General features: G+C 42.4%; 1 protein-coding gene across 2 annotated transcripts in view; it reads right to left on the bottom strand.

Annotated features, from left to right (window-relative positions):
• Positions 1-22,444, bottom strand: part of PFKFB4 (6-phosphofructo-2-kinase/fructose-2,6-biphosphatase 4) — a 96,421-nt gene that overhangs the window by 53,558 nt on the left and 20,419 nt on the right. The window lies entirely within an intron of this gene.

Below are 22,444 nucleotides of genomic sequence, written 5' to 3'. Positions count from 1 at the left end.
GAGAGAGAGAGAGAGACCGGCCCCCTCCGCAAAGACTAGAGCCAGGGTCCGGGGCCAAGGAGGGCGGGGACGCCCCGAAGCCCTGCCTCCTCAGGCCAGCCCTGGAAGGAGACTCGGAGTGGCCGCCCTCCTCCAAGGCTGCCCCTCTTCTGCGCCCAGACAAAGGGGAGGGAAGGGCTGCCTCCTCCTCCTCCTCCTCCTGTGTGTGTGTGTGTGGGGGGGTTGCCTCTCTGACACAAACGCACCCAACACACACACAATTAACGCCCAGAGGCAGCAAAGCAGGAACAGCTGCTGCTGCTTCTGGTTGCGACAAAAGGAGAGGCTTTGAGGAGGGAAAGTGCCTGGGCTCCCCTTTCCAAGGCAAGGCCTTCTGCCTTCTCCAGGGAAGAAGGGCGAGGAGGAGAGGAGAGGCCAAGGGGGGGAAGCCCCCCAGAGCCCTGGGAAAGCCACGTCGGAGGCTCCCCCGAGATTTCTGTGGCTTTCCCGCCTCAGGAATTAAGCCATTCCCCTGGAAAAAACCCCGGGGAAAACTCCCAGAAGTGCCCCATGCCTTGCTCCGGAGTCAGGCTCCGAATGGAGGACAACTAAAGAGGGCCAAAGGAAAGCCAAACACAACCCCCAGAAAGGGGACCCTGCTCAATCAACATGGACGATTTTCGAGACAAAAGGGAAGCCCCCCTCTAGAGATGTAAAGCCAAGCTTCTTTGGTCACCTTCAAAATGGAGGGCAGACAAGGAAATGGGCAAAGGAAAGCGAAAAGGCATCATCCATGTGCATTCATGAGGCCTCTTGGTCCTTCTCCAAATTGGATATTCCTCCTGGACAGCAAAGGGTGAAATGGCAGGCATGGAAAAGGAGTGGCATCTGTCTTGAGTTTATCACACTGGGGCTCTTTTCGGCATTAAAGAGAGATTAAAGCACATTTAAAGCATCCTGCTAATGAAGCAGAAATGGTGAGTAAGGGCCCATACAGACAGGCCAAAATAAAGCTGTTCCAGGTCACTTTGGAGGTATGCTATTTAAATGACACATGCATCTTAAGAGGCCAGAAGCTGCACCAAAGCTGCGCTCAGATCCTTAGGACTGGAGCATGGCTTTAGCGCAGTTTCCAGACTGTTAGGACGCATGCATCATTTAAACAGCATACCTACAAAGTGACCTGGAGCAGCTTTATTTTGGCCTGTCTGTATGGGCCCTAACTCACCATTTCGGCTTTATTAGCAGGATGCTTTAAATGCGCATCCTAATTGCTCAGGCCCTAATTGCACAAATGATTATCACACACAATTGCACAAATAAAATGATATTGGAAATGCATTGTCACTGGAATCCCAAAAGTAAAAAGATGCACATTAATGCTTCTTTGTAACCACTTTAATGGCAGGTTTTGTGCAATGTTTTGCATAAATATGCAATATTTCCAGGATATCCATGGGATAAACTCCCAATCTCCTTTGTGTGATAAACTCCTATAGGGTCGCATGGCCTTTATGGAGCATTGCACCAGAGGCCAAAAGGGGCGACCTCTCTGGAGGCACGGAGACCACAGCCAGCTTTAAACCCAAGCTAACGTTTCCATGACTTCAGTGTACAGCTTTATTTTCTGATGGGGGGGCATCATCCACCTGTTAGACTTCTCCCTCAAAACTCGGAGTTGTAGCTCTGTAAGGTACAATTCTGCTTTGAAGCTTTGAAGGCCATTCTAACAGCTAAGTGAAAAGAGTGACACACGCCGCATCTGCATTGCAGAAATAATACAGTTTGACACTGCATTAACTGCCATGGCTTCATGCTATGGAATCTTGGGAGTTAAAGTAGCATCAAAATGGATTATTTCTGCAGTGCAGATGCAGCCATAGTTACATCACTAATGTGGCCATGCCTTCAAAGGAATATGCCACAATGCGTACTTTTTTCTGTAAAATCACTTTCCAAAGCACTCTTTCTAACAAGATGTTTCAAAATGCAAGTTTGCTCGGCGGGGGGGGGGGGGGGTCTTTTCCTTGGTTTTGGACACTCTTGGAATTTGTGAAACATTAAAGTTTCATGACATTGCACAAACATACACACAAAATGCAAAGGGGTGTTTATTGTAGCAAAAAGGAACTGCAGCACCTTTGAGACTTAGTCTTAACAATATCTACAATATGCACTACGATACCACTTTGCTACAATAAATACCCCTTTGCATACTGATCTAAACTTAACACGTCTTCAAATAAAACACACAGCAGAGTTACAACTAGAATAGGGATTTATTATATATTGCACATCTTGAAGCAATCATTACTTGATCAAGGTATAATGTCTTCATCATTGCTCTTTTTTAATGTTTTTATACTGTATTGTTTTTCCTCTAAAAATAATAATCAAAACCTTGTTCAAGGGAACACATACAAACTTTACCTCTAAAAAATCTGATGAATGATACTACATGTCTGCAGCAAAGTCTAAGACAGTCTAATAAGACAGTCTAATACAAATACAGTACCTATATCAGCCTCCCTATCCTTTACTTGCCTCCCCCCCCACAATTCATACCTATCCCACCAGCCAGATATATACATTTAAGTCATGCAGTCAGCCCTCCGTATCAATAGATTCAACCATCCATAGCTTGAAAATAATTTTTTTTTAATTCCAAAAAGCAACCTTTAGTTTTGCCACTTTATATAAGAGACACTGTTTTACTATACCACTGTATATAATGGGACTTGAGCATCCATGGATTTGGGTGTCCGTGAGGGTTCCTGGAACCAAACCCCTGAGGATACCAAGGACCACTGTATGTTTCTTCTAGGCACGTTTCTGGGATAATATTTTAAATCTATCTTATACTCTACAAATAACATATTCTAATACAGAGCAAAGAGGACAGGAATTTCTGGACCTCCAGCCTTGCTCAGGGTAAGAGCTGCAATCAGCTTCTTTATCTCAGACACTGACACTGGGCACTGATAAGGCAAACAAGTAGTTTCGGAAACCAACTGAGACTGATTCCCTGAGGGTATAGCTCCATAAAGCCTGCCAGAATGAGTGTACCATTGCTCTGATGAAATTTCCCCAATTGATCATGTGCATACCAGAAGAAATGATATCCCAAAAGTGCTCCTTGTTCTTTTCTGTCACAGCTAGGGCTACTGGTAATTGTTTCCATTGTGATCTAACATGTGCAGGTTTTTCTCTGTTTTAAAAGTACCTTATAAGATAGCCTCATAGAAGCTAAAATGTCAGGAGAAATATTATCATTATTTCTAAATGCCTGTTGAGAGTAACCCAATAATGTCTTTTGGACATTTTTTGAATTTTTTAAAATTCAAAAATAAATAGTACATTGTTTTTTGTGGGGGTTTTGGGCTAAGTGGCTGTGTTCTAGAAGGGTTTTTTCTGACATTTCACCAGCATCTGTGGCTGGCATCTTTAGAGAATAGTGACCTGGAAGTGAGCGAGGTATATATACACTGTGTGACCTTTGGTTGGACGGAAGCGATTTACATGTTAATCTGTGTGTTGGTCTGTTGTTGAATGGAAGGCCTCAGGGTGCCTATTTAATTATGATCCATTGTCTGTTGAGAAATCCCCTGACCCTGGGTGGTGTTCATTTGCATGTTTTGAGTTTTGATTTTTTGTGTTTTTGAGGACTGGTAGCCAAGCCTTGTTTTTTTTAAGGTTTTCTTCTTTCCTGTTGAAGTTGTCCAGGTGTTTGTAGATTGCAATGGCTTCCCTGTGCAACCTGACCCAATAATTATTGGCATGGTCCAGAATTGTTTTCAAATAGCATTTTATGCCCAGGATGGTTGGCAAGGTGTTCTTCTACTGCTGATTTTTCTGGCTGGCTCAGTCTGCAGTGTCTCTCATGTTCCTTGATTTGTGTTTGAACACTGTGTTTGGTAATCCCTATGTGGACTTTTCCGCAGCTGCACAGTATGTGGTAAACCATCACACTAACACACTGATTAACATGTAAATTCCAATAACCCTACAACATCTCGCTTTAACTCTCTGCTAGCTTCTTTTGGCCTCCAGCCACACTCCAACTCTTCAACTCATTCTCTTGGTCACTGTCTTGACCTGGTTCTTGCTGCAAACTGTGCCATTTCTGACTACCTGGCACTTGACTTTCCACTATCTGACCATCATTTAATCTCCTTTGCTCTCACTTATACTCCACCTCCTCGTCATACTGTTCAACGCCATTTTCGTGATCTTCAATCTGTTGACTCTAACCATCTTGGTCTGACCCTGGATTCATCTCTCTCTTCCCTAAATCTCGGGGATTCTGCTGATTCAGCAATGTCTTTATTTAACTCTACTCTTTCCTCGACTCTCGACCATTTTGCCCCTGTCTCTGTACGCACTTCTTCCTCTAAGACTAGGCCTCAGCCCTGGCTTACCCCCAACATTAAGTTTCTCCGGTTCTGCTCTAGAGCAGCCGAACGTCTTTGGAGAAAGCCCAAAGAGTGGGCTGATTTTATCCATTTCAAATTTGTTCTTTCTTCCTTCTCACGCTCCCTCTCTATGGCAAAACAGAATTATTACAAATCATTGATCTCCGCCAATGAGAGGTGCCCGCAGCGTTTGTTCTCCACCTTCAACACTTTGCTTAAACCTCCCTCTCCTCCTGTCTCTTCATCATTCTCTCCTAATGACTTTGCTAACTATTTCATCTCTAAGATTACCACTATTCGCTCTGAGATAGTCCCTCCTGATTCTTCTTCTGCTCTTAATCTTCTATCACCTTCACCTAACAAATTTTCTGTGTTTCCTCCTGCTTCTTTGGATGAACTCTCTACACTTCTGAACTCTGTCAAACCTGCAACTTGCTCTCTTGATCCAATTCCTACTCGTCTTCTAATCTCTATAGCTCCCTCCTTTCTGCCCTCACTTCTCCATATCTTCAATCTCTCTCTCTCTACAGGCTCCTTCCCTTTGGACTTCAAACATGCTCTCATTTCCCCAATTCTGAAAAAACCTTCTCTTGACCCCTCCTCCTTGTCTAGCTATCGTCCGATTTCTCTTCTTCCCTTTCTTTCTAAGGTTTTGGAACGGGTTGTCTATTCGCGCTGTCTCGAGTTTCTTGAAGCCAATTCCATCCTCGATCCCTTTCAGTCTGGCTTCCGCCCAAGGCATTCTACAGAGACAGCTCTCACCAAGATCTCGAATGACCTTTTACAGGCCAAGGCTAATGGCCTTTACTCTGTTCTCATCCTTCTTGATCTGTCTGCAGCCTTTGACACCGTTGATCACTGTCTTCTAGTTGATATCCTCTCTGATCTTGGGTTCTCAGACTCTGTTCTCGACTGGTTTAGATCTTACTTGTCTGGCAGATCTTTTGCAGTAGTTGCAGGGGGCCAGACTTCTTCTCCTGTTCCCTTATCTGTTGGAGTTCCCCAGGGCTCTGTTCTGGGTCCCCTTCTGTTTTCTCTCTACACACTGTCCTTAGGAAAACTCATCCGCTCTTTTGGTTTTTCCTACCATCTGTATGCCGATGACACCCAGCTGTATCTTTCCGCCCCTGACCTTTCTCCAAGGCTTGAACAGCAAGTTTCGTCTTGCCTCACAGCTGTCTCGCAGTGGATGCGCCATCGGCGTTTGAAGCTCAACATGTCCAAGACGGAGCTTCTTGTCTTTCCTCCTAAGCCCATCCTTCAACACTCCTTTTCTGTCTCTGTGGACAACATTTCTATTCAACCAGTCCAGCAAGCCCGCAGTCTTGGTTTTATTTTTGACTCTTCTCTGTCGTGTATCCCTCAGATCCAGACCACAGCCAAGGCTTGTAGATTCTTTTTATACAATATTGCCAAAATCCGACCATATCTCTCCGCCTCTACTGCCAAGATCCTGGTCCATGCCCTAGTGGTCTCACGACTTGATTACTGTAATGTCCTCCTGGCTGGGCTTCCTCTTTCTCACCTCCGTCCTTTAATCTCTGTTCAGCATTCAGCTGCACGCATTATCACTTCCACCCACCGCTCTGACCACGTCTCTCCTGTGTTGGCATCCCTTCACTGGCTCCCCCTCCCTTTCCGCATTCAGTATAAGCTCCTGCTGTCCACGTTTAAAGCCCTCCATGGACTGGCCCCTCCCTACTTATCAGACCTTCTTTCTCCTCACCTTTCCACTAGGGCCCTCCGTTCTAGTAGTCAAGGTCTGCTGTCTCAGCCCAGGATTTCCTCTGCCCCATCCCGGATTCGCCCCTTTTCACTTGCTGCCCCTCACTCCTGGAACCTTCTTCCGCCACAAGCAAGAGCCATCACTTCTTTTACCAGCTTCAAAACGGAGTTGAAAACCATCCTGTTCAGAGAAGCGTTCCCAGGCATTGCATAATTGTCGCTCACTATTTGATGTTCTTGTGGTGCCTGTTTATTGAACCCTTTCCTGTATTGCTATGTACTGTATATGTATTATCCTACTTGTGAGTATGTATTTTCCCTGGAAAATGATTAACCATCCATTATGAAGCCTCCCCCTCCCTCCAGTCCATCTGCCTTGGTCCAGGCCTTGGAGGTAGAGAGGAACTGCTGGACCTCTTACCCTTTCCCTCCACCACTCCCTCCTCCTTCTGTATCATGTCTTTTTAGATTGTAAGCCCGAGGGCAGGGAATCGTCTAACTAAAAGATTGTATGTACAGCGCTGTGTAAATTTACAGCGCTTCATAAATAAAGGTTAATAATAATAATAATAAATCACTTCCTTCCAACCAAAGGTCACATAGTGTGTATGTGTGCATGTGTGTGTGCGTATACTGTATATTCCATGCCAAAATTTTCTGAAGATGCCAGCCACAGGTGCTGGTTAAACATCAGAAATAAATTAGTCCAGAACACGTCCACATAGACACACAAAAACCCCCACACAAAAAAAACTATGGATGTTGGCCGTGAAAGCCTTTGACTTCACACAGACATCTCTACAGGGAGAAACTGTTCCAAGATACCCAGAGATTGGAAAAACTCCAGACCAGGAGATTACATCTACTCTGCTCACTAACCTTTTTGCTACACTGCAGAGACACAGATACCATACCATACTTTCTCACAGCAAAAAGGACCTTGAAATCCCCACAGGCCAACTGTATCTACAAACAAATGGAACATGCAATGTTACCTGCAAAAAACTGGTAAACACAGATAAGGAGCTACTATCACTCCACTTCAGCATCAATCAAAAGATGAATACCCAAGACTAAAACAAAATTGACAACATCACAAAAATGGAAAAAGATATGGTGGATCACACCAAAAGACAGAAAAAAAATTCAACAAATGCTACAAGCGTGAGCTGAAACCCTCGCTGGACACATCTCAAACCATCATCAATCTGACATAATGGCAACTTTCAAAAGAAGAAACATCCATCCTGTCCAAAGGAGGCAACTTTGTGGTTACCACCACCAGAATCCCAGTTGAAGACATAAATGGCCATGTTGAATCTGCCCTCCACCATCTCCCAGAGGAGGAAGCGGAAGAGATAAGAGGAGAAACAGCAAGGATTCTTCGCAAATCAAAACCACCACCCAGCAACATAACCAAAAAAGAAAGACAAGCTATCAAAGATCTCAAGTTGTACCCAGAAATCATCATTCCCCCAGCAGACGAAGGCAATGCCACAGTAATCATGGAAACAGAATACAAAAAATGATGGATGCTGGCTGTGAAAGCCTTCAGTCTCACATTTAAAAAGTACTTATTTACTCAAAAGTAAGCACAGGAGACCAAATCTGGAACAAAGCCCTAATTTGCATGGTAGCAGGCTTTTCATCCCTCTACACACACACACACACACACACACACCCTTGCTGCCCTCAAATTCAAATCTGGAATGGACTTCTAGCAAAGCAGCACCAGAAATTTATGTTACAAGAAATTAGGTACTTGGAGATACCAGGATCAAAGGCCTCTGAATACCTTGTTCCTGGTAACCCTTTGCTTGAAGTCCTCCTTGTGACATAAAAGCCGTCTTTGGCCATAGTGTGAAATAGGATGCTGGGCCTGAAAGACATTCAAGCATGGTCCAACCGAGATTTTATGTTCAGCTACTAAGGTCCTTTTCCAGATTTTGTCATCTCAGGTGAAGAATAAGGAGGGTCAGCAGCAGCTGATGTTCCCCCCTCACAGGAAGCAAACCCTGGATTAGTGAGGTACCAGGAAGGCTGTCCATGTACCACTGTTTCTACTCTAGCTGCCAAGTCTCTCTCTCCCCATCTCTGGGGCATGCAGTGTCTGAACGCAACGTCCCCATGCCATTGGAAAGTCAGCTCTTACTGCCGCTCTGTTTTGCCCCTGAGGTTCAAAACACAGTGCAGAAATAATCCAGTTTGGGGCCGCTTTAACCCTGGCTCAGTGCTAGGGAAGCCTGGGAACTGTAGCTTATTGTGGTCCCAGAGCTCTCTGACAGAGAAATCAAAATGTCTCACAAAACTACCATTCCCAGAATTCCCTAGCATTGAGTCAGGGCAGTTAAAGTGATCTCAAACTGGATTATTTCTGCAGTGTGTTTTGGACCTAAGTCTGCTTCATCAGTTGCATGACCATCCCTGTTAAAAGGGAATCACAGCACTATAACTAGTGTGAAAGGCTTTCAAGTAGCTGTGCTACACAAAAGTGGGACCCTTTGTTGCTCTAGCAGTGAGAAAAGCCAAAGGTTTAAATAGCCTTGTCCTCTAGTGTCCTACTTAAAGCCTCCTGCAAATGTTTGGACACACTTCAAGGGTTCCTGGTTTTACTCCTGAGGACCCTGGCATTGGCTATCTGGTAACTCAATGTCATCTAGTGACATGGTGTCACCTAGTGACTCAATTTGGCACTACAGACTACAGTCTATTTTTAATTAATTAAAATTAATTTCTACAAAAGATACTGGGATGCCTTGGGTTTCATTAATATGCACACCAGGTTTATGGATTCTAGATTTTGCCAGTGTGGAGCTATGACACAGAGAAAACCAAAATATGAACTCAACGGCAGCCTGTACACATGACTGCATCAACACGGCCATGCACACATCACACTGCCATTGAGGAAATGAGACTTGAACTTGCCATCTGCAGGGGGGTCTGTAACTCCCACAGGTATGAAGGGCTGACTGTACACAGGCTTTGATTAGCATAGTAAATTTAAGAAAAAGGACTGGAAGAGATTCCACAACTGTACCTATGAAATCTTAAAAGTGGGGAGCAAAAAACTACCTGGCTCAAGGAAGAGAATTTCGTTTTTTAAAGACAAAAACACAGTCGCTGGAATGGTGCTGCCATGCACAAACTCAGCCAACCCACTGTTAAAGAGAGGGAAAACCCCATGACCGCCTAATGCAGATCAACCAGTGGAAAAGCTTGCATATCCTGATCATTATCTAGTTTGAGCTTACAAGAAGTTCCTGGAAACAAAATTGGAGGGATGAAGACATCTACACAGAATTGGGCAACTGCCAAATGAAAGTTACACTCCCATGAGGAAATTTTTCATTTAAAAACAAACACACTTTATCTAAAGTGGTATCTGAAGCAGGGGAAGGCATTTGTTGGGAGGGACACTGGTTCTCAGATTCCCCTACTGCACCCCTTTAAAAATGTTTTTTCCCCTCTGTGGCTCCCAATGCCTCATGGGGCCATGGGAACAATTTAACCATGTGCCATTTTCAACCCATGAGAAGACTTTTTCTTTCAACAGAAAGTGAACTTTCTGGTAACTTCCTGTTGTAAAAAAAGGCCTCTCGTTGGCCTAAACCAGCTGAAGGAGAGAAAACATGTCAAAATTGCCTCCTACAACCCCTGTGTCACAAACCCTCCAACTGTCCTGATTTAGTACACACAGTCCTGATTAATCCTCCCACTTATTCAGCTACTTTTAAATTGTCCCAGTTTCACTCTCCTCCTCCTCCTCCTCTCAGCTTACTTCAGTTGCTGCAAACTGAGAGAAAAGTGCAAAAGTAGTCTGTACTGAATTATCTCAGCAGGAAATGAGGGAAGGGAGGAATCATGCCCTTCCCAGTAAACACCAGTAAAAGCAGACAGTTGCAGCTTCTCCTAGCTTCTATGTTCTTTCTCATTCCTAATGTTTACCATCTTGGCCACACTCTGATGTTTCGTGGTCACTCTGATCTGTCCCAGTTTTCATCTGTGAAATGTTGAAAAACAAGCTACATTTTCCCTAGCCTTCCTTTAAAGATACGAAAATGCTGTTTTGTGGTTTAATTGAAAATTCATAGACAAGACACCCAGAGGATAAGAAACAGGTTTTGCATTATTCTCTCTCATCCTCTTTTAATGAAGCAATCCTATTATAATATTCTGGGAAACAGCTAGGAAAGTAGATGGGCTTTACTTCTTCAGAAAAGTTCATTTCAGGGACTGAAATAACATAGAAAGACTAGGCATACATTCTTATGGCATGAAAAAGAAAATCAGTTCAGTGTGTATCAGCAAACATTTTATTAAAAAGTATGCCCCAAAATTAAGTCAGGTAAGCTGTGCATAAAGGAATACAGATTTTGAACTTTGTAGAGATCATTTGAAACCTTCTTCCAAAATGCATCCAGGATTGATTTTTACATCTCCACTTTTTGTATGATTTCCATTTTAGTGGCTAAACCTAGAGATTTACGCTTTTTCAAAATACTGGTGAGCGGGTGAGACTGGCATTGCTTTCCCCATTTACCTCTGTTTTGCCATTCATGTATAAGGGATTCTGGAGGTAGCTGCTGTTTACCTTGCCTGTTACAGGCAGGCATACACAGCTACAGTATTATCAGATGGTCTGGAATCCCATTCCTTCCCAACTACAGCTTTATTTTATCATTTACTGTAGACATTCTGCTGCACCCCAATTCCAAAGGATGTGTTTCTCCAATCCTCTGTAATCATTCCCCCAATGGCACTGATTTTTTTTAAAAAGCCAGGTAGACAAACGACAAGGACAAAAGGGAAATGCTTTGTTTCCTGGGTTAGTAGTTGTGCCCCTTCAAGTCGTTTCCAACTTATGGCAATCCTCTCACAGGGTTTTCTTGGCAAGATTTGTTCAGAGATGGTTTGCCACTTGCCCAAAGTCACTCAGTGGGTTTCATGGCGAAGCAGTGATTCAAACCCTAGTCTCCAAGAGTCGTAGTCCAACGCCCAAACCACTGTACCACGCTGGCTCTCTGAGTTAGGCCAGTGTTTAAAATAAAGATAAAGCTGGCTCTGGTGACTGATTTGTGAACCTCCATTAGGCATGAACAGTCTTACAGATGCCCCCTATTAATTAGGTTTCTGACACAAATTAAAAGATGTGCTCCTGTACTGAGTATGTGATGAATTATTTTCATTATCAAATGACCAAATGCACAAGGCAGACATGGTCCAAATCAGGGACTGTGGCATGATTTCCCACTTCTTCCAGGTTGTTTTTGTTCTTTATATCCTGTCCTTCTTCTAAGACTGGGACTCAGGGTGGCTTACAACATTAAAAACATACAAAAATAGTACATTAAATTACATATTAAAATATCAAATACTTTAAAAAGATTAAAATGTTTAAAAAACATTAAAACAGTATAGCACCCCAGGCTATTCTTTAAAAGCTTTCTCTTTTGAAAGCCTGTCTGAAGATGAAGATCTTCACCTGTCGGCGGAAGGCCATCAAGGAAGGGGCCATTCTGCTGATCTCCCTGGGCAGGGAGTTCCAAAGTCTAGGGGCAGCCATGGAAAAGGCCCTCTTGTGTCCCCATCAACTCTGCTTGTGATGGCAGTGGGACAGAGAAAAGGGACTCCCCTGAGGATCTCAGAGCCAGGCCGTCTCATATAGGGAAATACAGTCTGCCAAATAGCCTGGACCTGAGCCATATAGGGCTTTATAGGTCATCACCACCACTTTGAAGGTTGTATCAAGGCATATATTGGACATGGGGGGGGGGGACAGCAAAGCTCCAGACAGGATTATTGTGGGCAAGTCTATTTCTAAATCCCTTTAAAGGGGTATTTTTAAAAAAGAAGAAAAGATAAGGGCTTTATTTGATAAATTTATTTCCTAACATGAGATACAATACATGGCTCCATCAATTGCGATTTTTTTAAAAAAAATCATTCAGAATTAGAAAACAAAAGTGCAAATAGAGAGTGGCTATTTCTCACTTCATCTGACAATATAGACAATTGCTACTGCTAGGTCTTGAGCAGAATCATAGACCTGGAAGAGACTTCAAGGGCCATCCAGTTCAACCCCCTCCCAAGGAGGAACACACAATCAATGCATTCCCAACTGATGGCCATTCAGCCTCTGCTTAAATACCTCCAAAGGAGATTCCACCATACTCCAAGGGAGTGTGTTCCACTGTTGAACAAATCTGTCAGGATGTTCCTCCTAATGTTGAGCTGGAATCTCTTTTCCTGGAGTTTGAATCCATTGCTCTGAATCCTGTTCTCTGGAGCAGCAGAAAACAAGCTTGTTCCAGCCTCAATATGACACCCCTTCAGATATTTAAACAGGAATATAATATCACCTCTTAACCGTCTCTTCTCCAGGCTAAACATACCCAGCTCCCCAAGTCTCTCCTCATAAGGCATGCTTTCCAGACCCTTCACCATTTTAGTCGCCGTCCTCTGGACAGGCTCGTTTGCCAACATCCTTTTTGAATTGTGGTGCCCAGAGCTGGACACAGTATTCCAGTGGTGCAACTGGATATTGTACTTCTACTGATGTAACCCAGAATCATATTTTTAAGGTGCTGCATCACACTGCTGACTCATATTCAACCTGTAGTCTACTAGGACTCCTAGATCCCTTACACATGTACTGATGTTAAAGGCAGGTGTCCCTAACTTATAGCTATGAATTTAATTTTTTCACCCTAAGTGTAGTACTTTACATTTCTCCCTGTTGGAAGTTTTGGCCCAGTTTTCTAATCTATTATGGTCATTTTGAATTTTGATCCTCTCCTCTAGGGTGTTAGCTACTCCTCCTAATTTGGTGTCATCTGCAAATTTGATAAGCATGCCCTCTATTCTTTCATCCAAATTGTTGATAAAGATGTTGAATAACATTGAGCCCAGGACAGAACCCTGTGGCACTCCACTGGTCACTTCTCTCCAAGATGAAGAGGAAACATTACCAAGCACCTTGGCTGGTCAACCAATTACAAATTCACCAAACAGTTGAATTGTCTAGTCCACATTTTACTAGCTTGTTTGCAGGATTATCATGGGGGACCTTGCCAAAGACCATACTGAAACCAATAAGTAGAATTCCCTGGCACCTGCTTTTCAGCATGAAAAGAGGGAACTCATTAGCACATGGCTTTCTTCTATAAAGTCACATATAGCTACACCCCAGGAATCTAAGCAAGCTAAATTCATCCCATAATCTCAGGAGTCAAATAAAGGAGCAACACCCAGTTGCAAATCTCTCAAGACAGCAATCATTACAGTAAACATTTAAGATTTCAATTATTTGCTGCTATAAAACAATTGCACTGACTTCAACTAACTGTATTAATACTATACATATTCTTCACCTCCTCTATAGCAATGTGACTGAGATGACTTGAGATGACCTGTAAACATTATTGTAATCTTTGATTTTTATAGTGGAATTAAATATAAGGAAGTGAGAGTGGGAGTTCCCCTTCCCACTGCATTCACCAAGCACCTAGAAAATCCTGATCCAGAGGTTGAGAACCATGGGAAACCCACAAATAGCAATGTTTACTGTTTGACACAACTGGATAAAACAATAGACATCTATAAAGGGCTGAAATCTGCCAAATTTCAGAGTAATAGAAGCAGGATTTGGGGTGCTGTACATCTCTAAACTGTTTTCATTTGTTTAAAAGGAAAGCATATCCATTTTTGACAGAAAAATGTCATTTTGTAGCATAGGTGTCCTACCAATATGGATAATCCTGTCAAATTTTACACTGATGGATACAGGTAGTTTCTGCAGCAAGAATGGAAATCTCTGGGCCAGAGGCGGCCTGTAGTGGATTCAACTACTGTCCCCAAGCTTCTTTTCCTTCTCTCAAATCATTAATGAGATAAAGGCTATTTAAAGCACAGAAACTGTTGTGTAGCTTTGCTTTGCAGCCTAGGCAGCTGTACTAGCTGTACTGCATGGAACTAAGAGGTTACACTCAGGCTAACACCTAAATAGGCTCATATAGAATTGAGCTGCATTATGTATGTATGCTTATACAAAGGAGCCCTGGTATCCATTGGGGTTTGGCTCCAGGACCCCGCATGGAGACTAAAATCCATGGATGTGCAAGTTCTATGATACACAATGGTGTGGAAAAAATGTGTGGTGTCCCTTACATAAAATGGCAAAATCCAAGTTTTCTTTTTGGATATATTTTTAAAATTATTTTCAAGCCATGGATGGTTGAATCCACGGATACAGCAGCCCAACTGTAAGTACAATAGGACAATACCTAAGTAGTAAGAACTTTATCTAGCCTTGCCCACTTTGTTTCACATACCCCCATGCCCTTAGCCCACTGCATTTCTGGAATGCAGCTTTGAAGACCCTTCCCAAATTTTCAGAGCCACAAAGCAGAGGTCATTGCTATGAAACAGTTTCCTGGGCTGCAAACCAGAGTTCTACATTTATGTAAATTTAATATAGTGAAAAACTATTTGCTTCCAGTGAAATAACTTCACTTAAAATACAGCACATCTCAAATGGACATAGATGTGCAGACACAGAAATCTGTGCCATGGGACCTCTCCTGCTTCAGACTGATTTCATGGCTAGAATCAGGAACAGAGGTAGAGCCACCTGCAACTTAACTCAGGACTTTTTCACACAGGGACCTATTTGCTTCCATCTCGAAAATGGTTAAAGTGTTGGAATCCCGGAGAAGCAAGCCAATTTGCTAATGGTTATCACACACAAAGCACAACAAGGGGTTAAAGGCACATTACTTAGGTAAGAAAATGGGTCAAGTGCGAATTGGGTTTCAGACGTGTGAGGACAAATCCCCTTGCTATCTTGGAAATACCTTTTTTGCGCATGCTCCAAACTGTCACTTCCACAAGTGCAGACACACAGATATGCTCGAGAGGGAAGGGAAACCGGGGAGGAAAATCCTCTTTGCCCCAGAAGCTGTTTCAGAGGAAGGAAGGCTGAGGTTTCCCTTTGCAAACTCCCATAAAAGCATACACAAACATACATACACACTAGAGCAGTGGTTCCCAACCTGTGGGTCGGGACCCCTTTGGGGGTTGAATGACTCTTTCAAAGGGGTCGCCTAAGACCATCGGAAAACACTTATTTGCATCTAGCAATGAAAAACAATCGTATGGTTGGGGGTCACCACAACATGAGGAACTGTATTAAAGGGTTGCGGCATTATGAAGGTTGAGAACCACTGCATTAGAGAAAGAAAGAAGAAGGGGCTGCTCCATAAACCTGCCTGATCCCAGAGAGGGTTGAAAGTCCCAGATGCCCTCATTTTCCAGGACATGTCCTCCCTTTCTCCCTCCTGTACAGAAGGAATGCCAAAACATCCACTCTCTGTCTTCTCCCACCAGCTGATCCCTTACAGACTGCTTAGAGGCTCCATTACAGGAGGAGAGCAGCCAGGCGAGGGAAAGAGAGGTGTGTGTGTGTGTGTGTGTGTGTGTATCCCTTTAAGAAGAAGAAGGAATAAAGGAAGGAAAATCGCAACAAAGGATCATGTAGTGTGTTTGTAACAGGGGAACTCTCATGGCCAAACTGGAGGTGCATTGTATACTCATGCAAATGCAAATTGACTGTGATTTGCAGTGGAACAGGAACTGGAGCCCTGGTGGCGCAGTGGTTAAATGCCTGTACTGCAGCCATTCACTCAAAACCACAAGGTTGCGAGTTCAAGACCAGCAAAGGGCCCAAGCTCAACTCAGACTTGCATCCTTCCGAGGTCGCTAAAATGAGTACCCAGACTGTTGGGGGCAAATTAGCTTACTTGCTAATTAGCTTACTTGCTGTTCACCGCTATGATCTTTGGAATAGCGGTATATAAATAAAACAAATTATTATTAATAATAAATTTTATGTTTTTTCAAATTTAGCTATTCCTGGGATGACTCATGATTGTAACTGGATTGTCTTTGGATTGCCTGTGACGTCGTTTGATATTTTCTTGTGAAATAATGTGAAATCCCATGGATGACCCCGGATTGAGGTTCGTTTAACCTTCCAATTTTCCATGTGTGAAAAGTCCCCAGAAATGGTTGGTAACCTTTTAGGTCAGGGATGGACAACTGCCAATAGGAGGACCATTTTTATCCCTATACCCCCCAGCGGACTGCACCAGTGCACCACAGGCAAAAGAAAATTTTAAATTTCTAGGCAATTATTCACCCCAACCCCCTCCAAAAAAGTCAAAGCAACTGCAGAATGCAGCTCTCCCAAGGCACTTAGTTGTTGTTAACTGCCCTCAAATCAACCTTGACTCATAGCAATGCTGTGGATGAGACATCTCTGACCGACTGTCCTCAACCGCTCTGCTCAGGTCCTGCAAGCTTAGGCCTGTGTCCTCCCAAACTGAGTCCAGCTATTTGGCATTCAGCCTACCTCTCTTTTTACTACCTTCCACCTTTCCCAGCATCATTGTCTTTTCTAACTACCCATGTCTTCTCATGATGTGGTCAAAGTACAACTGTCTCAGTTTAATCATCCAGGAATAGATTGGGTTTGATCTGCTCAAGGATCCATTTGTTTGTCTTTTTGGCTGTCCACGAGATCCTTGGCACCCTTCTCCAGAATCACATCTCAATGAGTTTATTTCCTTCTATTGGCTTTCTTCACTTTCTAGCTCTCACCTCTATAAATAGTAATGGAAAATACAATGGATCGGATCCCAACATGCTTCTAAAACCTCCTATCCCTCCCCCTCCAAAAGAAAAAGAATCCTATACACATAGAACCTCAATTCTTTTTAAAAAAAACTTTTCTCTTAGGGAAAAAATATTTCTCTTTGCAGTTTTAAAATACCCACTTTAATGACTTCTGACTTATTTATACAGTGCACCCTTCCCTTATGCAGGGATCCATTCCAGACCCCCCCCCCCCCGGCATAAGGGAAAAACGCATATGCTTGAGCCCCGCTGGAAGTAATGAGGCTTGTTCTTCTGGGGTGCGCCAGAGGTTTTTCCAGTGCGGCTTCCAGCATATGCTGGAAGCCATATAAGGCGCACCCGCGTATAACGCAGGTGCACTATAGTCACTTTTCTTTTGGATAGAATGAATTCATATATAGTCGGCCATCCACATTTCCAGCTTTGATTTTTATGGATTTGACTATTTGCAGATTTGATTAATAATGTTCTCTCTAGGAATCTCTAGGTTTTCCAGCATGACTCTCTGCTCAGCCTTTGTCAGATGTTACACTGGAGGACTGAAAGATTCCTAGAGAGAACACTTCTCTAGGCATCTGCAGGTCCTCATACACAATTCTATGGTCAACTTCCGGTGGATGGTGACCAGAGAGTTGCATTGAAGGACCTAGAGATTCCACAAGAGCTATTCTCTCAGGTTAAAAAAATGTTTTATTTGTGTTTTTCCACTTTCACAGGGGTCTTGCCTCCCTAACTCTGGCAAAAGTGGAGGGCCCACTGTGCTGCACTGCTGAGGTCTTACATCAGAAATATCAAACCTAATTGAAATTCCCTTCCAAACCCATCTTGTTGGAACTGGAACCTCTATCTTAACTCAGTAAGGTATGAGAGTCAAAATTTTTGCAATCCTCATAGATTTGACTGATCCAGCTTTTAATCCCAGTTCAGCCCCAACTCTTTTCTTACTGTGATTTCTTATTTGTAAAATGGAAACAGCAGTCTCCTTTACAGAGTCATTGCAAAAGCAAACATCATTCAAGATACTGTCACACATCAGTAGCTACATTTATCAGGCAAAATTTATGTTAATAGAAAATATTTCATCTGTATTATTAACAACTCCATCAAGAAGAAATTGATGTTTTCAATCAAAGGTTTTACACACACACACACACACACATCCTACTTGCTGTAAAAGGAATGCAAAGCAAAGTGATCTACTTTTCTCAAGATTAAGTGAATCCCCCTTTTCTTAATGCAAGCACAAATTCTAATTAATGTCTGTTGACAAGGCTTAAAATAAACCATGGACAGAAGCATTTGCAAGATTGTTGAGTTAAATTCTGCTCATGTGGAGGAAAAATTTGCAGACTTTATCAAGTAATATATCTTATTAAGGAATATAATAAGCCTGATTTTATTCTCTTAATTACTTCAGTCATAAAGTTCCGTTTCACCTTGTCAAAGGCTTTTTCTGCATTGACAAAGATCAGAGCAGCTTTCTTTTCACTCTTTCTTTCATAATATTCAGTGGTATTTAACACTGTTCTTATGTTTTATTTCATATATACAGTGGGCCCTTGGTATCTGCTGGAGTTTGGTTCCAGGACCCTCCTTGGATAGCAAAATCTGTAGGTGCCCATATCCTGTTAAATACAATGGCATAGTAAAATGGTGCCCCTTCTATAAAATGGCAAAATCAAGATTTGCTTTCTAGAATTTATATATATTTTAAACTATTTTCAAGCTGTGGATGTTTGAATCCATGGATAGTAAATTCGTGGATATGGATGGCTGACTATATGTCTGTAATTTAAAAAGAAACACAGGGAAAAGGGTGGAGAGAGAGAGAGAGATTCACAGACAGTAAATAGGCAGACATGATGGTAGTGAAGATTTACAACTGTATCTTTCTGCAGAATCCTATCAGAACAAAGTTGTTATATATAATGAGGCAGAAACCTAAGAAAAACTGACACAGTGGATTTTGACATAATCCTACATGACTTGTAGTGAATTAAATACTAAGGAGATTGAAATAGTCAGCATTTTTATTTAACATGCAAACTATCACTGCCAGTAGGTGGCACCCTTCTAGCTGTTCACAAGCAAACATTATGTATGAAAGATACTCTGAAGAAAGCCACTTTGGGAGTAACTTGTTTTCCTTTCTACATGCAGAAAGGTATGGGGGTGGCAGCAACGTGTGCCTTAGTTATCTGTTTCCATAAGTCCAACAGAAGCTAGAGGGTTTTTTAAAGTCTTTTTGGTTCAAAACAGAGCTCATACATAACAAGCAGGATGCTTGGATATGAAAAGTAGAAAAAGGGACTGACAAAATGGGGCTATCAGGACAGGGACTATACTCTCCTCACACAGACGTTTATCAAACGGGGGTTTACCAGCCCAGATCCAGGGCGACTGCGAATCGAGCGATGTGAATTCACGTTATAACGTTAGCACTGAGCCAGGACAGTTAAAGTGGAGTTAAACCAGATTATCTCCCCAATGTGGATGCAACCTATGAGAAGGCAACTGTTACAAAGGGAAGGAGATGTAGATGAAATAGATGAGGAGAATGACAAGAGGATAGATGTCGATGTGGTTGAAATGGATGGGGGCTCTGACAGGGAGGACCCCTTTGAATTTGGCTGCCAGGGATGAGAAACTAGAAGGGAGGAAGAAAGGTGAGGCTGTCATTCACGTGAAAGTGGAACCAGGCTCCCTTCTTCACCCCAGAAGTGCAAAGGTTCAGGATGCGTCCAGAGCATGTGCAAGGGTCCCAATTCGAATCGTTGAATCCCCATGGTATGCACCGGTGTGGTAATACAATTTGCACTCACTCCGCTTTGCCTGAATCCACATCACGTGACTTGGCTTGGATTCGACTCCCCCTCGATTCGGAAGGGCAACCAGGTGTGATAAAACACTCATGTTATAACATCAATTCGCATCGTTCGACCCATAGTCACCCCTGATCTTAGCTCCAATAACCTCAGTGTGATAAACGCCACAAACTGGAACATTTTATATTCTGATTCTCACATTTTTCTCCCAGGCAATGAGGGTTGGAAGTGAACTATAGCTTAAAATTCTATAAGGAGAACTAAGGTTAGCAGAACTAAAGATTCTTATCTGTTTACTCAATCCTGAATAACCTGAGGTGTTGAACAAGGAAATCACTAGTCCCAACCCTCCAGTGATAGTTTTCACAGATACTGGCAAACATAAAGGGGAGAATAGGGATAAGAACACTGTGGACCATAATTGTCCTTTCATTCCCACAACTCCAGTCCCAAACACCCATGTTTAACCATGTAATCAAAGTTTTAAATCAGGAGTTGGAATTACGTTGCCCTACGCAATTGCAAGGCTTCTTCACTATTGGCTGTGTTGGCTAGAACTACTGGAGATTGCAATCCAACAACATCTGGAGAGCTGCATGATTCCTACACCAGTTTTAAATCAATAAGTTTTCATACCTCTAGTACAACACTCTTAAATATTTTATGGCCACTTTGATCTAAAGAACTCACTCCTGTAGATTTACCACACCCATCTTTTTCCAAAGAGTCCAGTTCACAGAAGTTCTACTGTGTCATGATTTTTTTTTCAAAATAAAAGATACTATTCAACCTTGAATTTAGAAGAAAGGAAAATTACTGAAATTGAGATCTGTCAATCAAGACAGGGTGGGGAAGCATGCAAGTCTCTGATATCCTGAACACCAGTGTGTTAGTACAACTCCTTTTATCTCATTTGGGAACAAAATTTGGGAACTAATAGTATACTTTGACTGGATATGTTTTAAAGGTATCCCATTATCTCTCTCTATGTGTGTATGCAAGATGCATCTCTTCATGTAACTCATTTTATAACATCATAAATAGCAAAATTCTTATGACTTCTTGATTATCATGGGAAAATTGGTATTTTATAGTCTGTGCTATTTGACATGCTTTACTTTCATGTAACATTCTACAAGCCACTTCCAACCAATCCTGTGCAATAAGGAAAAGCCTGCTAATTTCCACACAAAACATTTAAATTATATTCTCCAAACAAATAATGAAACAGAAAAACTCCAGAGTGGTGTAAATTGTCTATAAAAGTTGAAAGTCCTGTAGCATTAAAAATGCCCGCCAAACACAGAAGTTGCTCATATTGTTTCATTATTTTTATTAATCAGTTTCATTCTCTACCTATAGACATCCAAAACAACTTTTTGCAATTAAATAATACCAGATACAATAAACACATTAAGAAGTCACCAGAATGTAAAGGTTGAAGATATCCCATTTGGTTTCTGTAAACAAGAAGAACACAAGTTTATAGTCCTCTTCTGCTGGTTCCTATTTCAAAAACATGTCTCTAAATACTAAAGATCTCTCTGTTCTATCTGCCTATGACTCTGTTTTTCTAACTTTCCATAATCCTTTGCCAGTCTTTCTCATTTATTCCCTGCCATTCTCTCTCTATAGCAGCATTTTACTCCAAGATTCTTCCCCTTCAGTCAAGGCAGAAGGAAGGAATGCAAACCATTCCCATACCTCTGCAAAACTTTTAAGAAATATTGATCCAAGGAGGAGGGACAAACCATCTGAGCCAACAAAAGTTTCCTTGCAAAATACATTCAGAGGTGGTTTGCCACCACCTTCCTCTGAGGCCGAGAGAGAGTGTAATTTCCCCAGGGTCACCCACTGAGTTTCCATGGCCAAGTGGGGATTCAAAACCTGCTCTCCTAGCCCAACACTCAAATGACTACACTACACTAGCTCTTTCAACTTTGTTTCTATCCTCTGCCTTTTCTTCACAATTGGAAGTCAAGGTGGATTACAAATTAAAATGATTACAAAAAGTCAAGTTTTAAAATCAAATTAAACTACCCATATTTTCCAGCATATAAGACAACTGGGCATATAAGATGACCCCCAACTTTTCCAGTTAAAATATAGAGTTTGGGATATACTCGCCATATAAGACTACCCCTCTTCCAACACACACCAAATAAAAATTTAAAAAACATCAGATTTGATTTCAATATAATTCAAATGCTTATGACATGCAGGTACTTAGCAGGAAAACTTGTTGTATACACAGACTGCTTGGATTGGTCAGCTCTCCCTGCCTTCCCTGCCCTCCCTGTCTCCAAGACTATCAGAGCAGTAGCACAAACATGGCTCTTTTTTCCATACCCTGGGCGTCCCAGATGCCTGCAGCTTCCTCCGCCCTTCACTTACACCTTCCCCGTGAGGCACCCCCTCACCTCGTCATCGGGACCAAATTAAGTCACTTCTTTCCACGAATCCTGATGAGTGGATTTTCTTCTACCGTACTTGTACAGCGCTAACCTTGCTGCTTTCATACAGTCGCCACATACTGCAGGGATACAGCAGTGGCCGTTTTTGAGCTCCCCCCACCATATGCGGAGACCACAGATTCTCCAGTCTGGCTTGGTAGTTTCAGCACCTGCCTTATAAGACGACACCCAGTGTATAAGACGTCCCCCGACTTTTGAGAAGATTTTCCTGGGTTAAAAAGTAGTCTTATACGCCAGAAAATACAGTAGTAACCATATCAAAAACATGCTCTAATAAAAGATTTTTCTAAAAATTAAACAATACCATTCAAAACAATGCAGCACTTACAGACCC

Source organism: Sceloporus occidentalis, unplaced genomic scaffold (genome assembly GCF_023333645.1).
Source record: "Sceloporus occidentalis isolate IW3139 unplaced genomic scaffold, rSceOcc1.0.p SCAF_1, whole genome shotgun sequence".
In the NCBI taxonomy this organism is placed as follows: domain Eukaryota; kingdom Metazoa; phylum Chordata; class Lepidosauria; order Squamata; family Phrynosomatidae; genus Sceloporus; species Sceloporus occidentalis.
The sequence above is the reverse complement of the archived record's forward strand: the minus strand, read 5'-3'. Positions and strand labels throughout refer to the sequence as shown.